Source organism: Bidens hawaiensis, unplaced genomic scaffold (genome assembly GCF_021521415.1).
Source record: "Bidens hawaiensis isolate Kalapana, Puna unplaced genomic scaffold, B.hawaiensis_p1.1 tig00024338_1, whole genome shotgun sequence".
NCBI classification, from domain to species: domain Eukaryota; kingdom Viridiplantae; phylum Streptophyta; class Magnoliopsida; order Asterales; family Asteraceae; genus Bidens; species Bidens hawaiensis.
Window position 1 is genome coordinate 373,218 of NW_027493838.1, and position 1,894 is coordinate 375,111.

Here is a 1,894-nt window from a genome sequence, read left to right on the forward strand (position 1 = left end):
ATCTTTTTCTGATTCCATGTCATATCATTATTACTGAGTCGCGCTACATTATCATTTGTCTACGCACCATACATCTTGTTTTCCATTTTTTGTGCTACTAAGTGTCACGGGTATTTTTCTATTAACTAACGAGTATCTCTCGTATGAACATAATATAACATAACATAAGTACATAACATAACAAAGCAATGTTAAGATTTATTTAAGGTATCAACCAATAGTGTCCGTTTTACCGCTCAAAGCTTAGGAATCAATGGATGGGTTTCCTTGGTGGAATGACAGAAACCCAACAAAAGCAAATTGCTTTAACTCATTTAAAAACCCCTCGATCAATCAAATCCATCAAACACCTTCGGTCCATCCACGTTATCCTTCTCCGAACATGTCTTCACCGGAGCAGTTACGCCGTCGGAAACTTCGTCACCTGCTGTGCGAATTTTGGCCTTATGAACTATGCACTCCAACTGTTCGACCAAATGCCTGAACCAAATTCATTCGTTTGGAACACCATGATTAGAGGATTTCAACAAAACCACCAACCCAGACACGCTTTGAACCTTTTTGGTCGAATGCGGACTGAACCCGTTAACCTGGATCGTTTTACGTACCCGTTTGTCGTTCGGGCTTGTACCGAGCTGATGGAGGATGTTAGAGCTAAATGCATACATGGGTTATTGTTTAAATCCGGGCTCGAGTTAGATACTTTTATCGGTACGAGTTTGATCGAATTCTACGGGGCGTTTGGTGATACGAATGCAGCGCATCGTGTGTTTGATGAAATGCCGATGAAAGATAAGGTTGCGTGGACGGTTTTGTTGTCTTCGTGTGTCGATAAATGCAGCGACTTGCAGGCTGCGCGTAAAATGTTTGATGAAATGCCGGGTAAAGATCTTGTGGTGTGGAACATTATGATCTTTTAGTATATCAAAGCCGGTGATGTTCAGAACGCGTATGACCTTTTCACGTTAGCTCCCGTTAAGGATTTGTTAATGTATAATACGGTATTAGGTGGATACGCGAGACATGGTGAAGTGGGCACGATGATTAAGTTTTTCGATGATATGCCCGCGAAAGATTTGGCATCGTGGAACACGATCATTGGTGGGTTAGTCCGTGACAACCGAGTCCAAGAAGCCATGAACCGGTTCTACCAAATGTTGAGTGAGAACATACACCCGAATGACATAACATTGGTTAGCCTTTTGTCTGCGTGTGCTCAAGTTGGTGCTTTGGATACAGGCAGATGGCTACATACGTACATCGATTGGAACAATTACGGTTCTAACGTTGTTGTCGGGACGAGCTTATTGGATATGTATTTGAAGAGGTAGGTCCCAGCAGAGCCCAGTTGGACCCGCAAGACTCACCTTGAAGAGGGACGTCTGCGCAGAGACCAACTGGTTCCGCAGGACCCACCATGCTCAGAGAGATGAAGACCTTACGCGCAGTACGACCAGCTGTTCCCGCAGGAAAAGCCTCCCAATGGTGAAGTAGCCCGCCTGTTCCCGCAGCTGCGGATACAAGCCATCAGGGAAGGCTACCCGCACTAACAGCAAGGCTACACGCGCAAGGCACTAACTCTCAAATAATTCAGTAATGTCACCTGAAGAAGGAATGAGCAAGCCGGGAATACTCCCGCCCAAAGCCGGGAATACTCCCGCCCAAATGAGCCAGTCCGTACGCTACTGGAGGATCTTTTGTACTGTACCTGCCAAGGTATGGACAAAAGATCTGACCAAAGCAGCGACAGCTCACTGACAACAGTACGACGAGGAGCACGCTCTAGTACTTAATGTCACTATCAGCCGCTGCCTACTCACCAACCCCTGTCGTGGCACGTGCATAGCCTGCAGTTGGTGGAAAAAGAATAGTACACAGCCGGCCTTGTCACTAT

The 1,894-nt window shown here is 45.9% G+C and overlaps 1 pseudogene; it reads left to right on the plus strand.

The window, feature by feature from the left end:
- The first annotated feature begins 257 nt into the window (after positions 1–257).
- LOC143569143 (pentatricopeptide repeat-containing protein At2g22410, mitochondrial-like) lies at positions 258–1,331 on the plus strand (annotated as a pseudogene).
- The last annotated feature ends 563 nt before the right edge of the window (positions 1,332–1,894 follow it).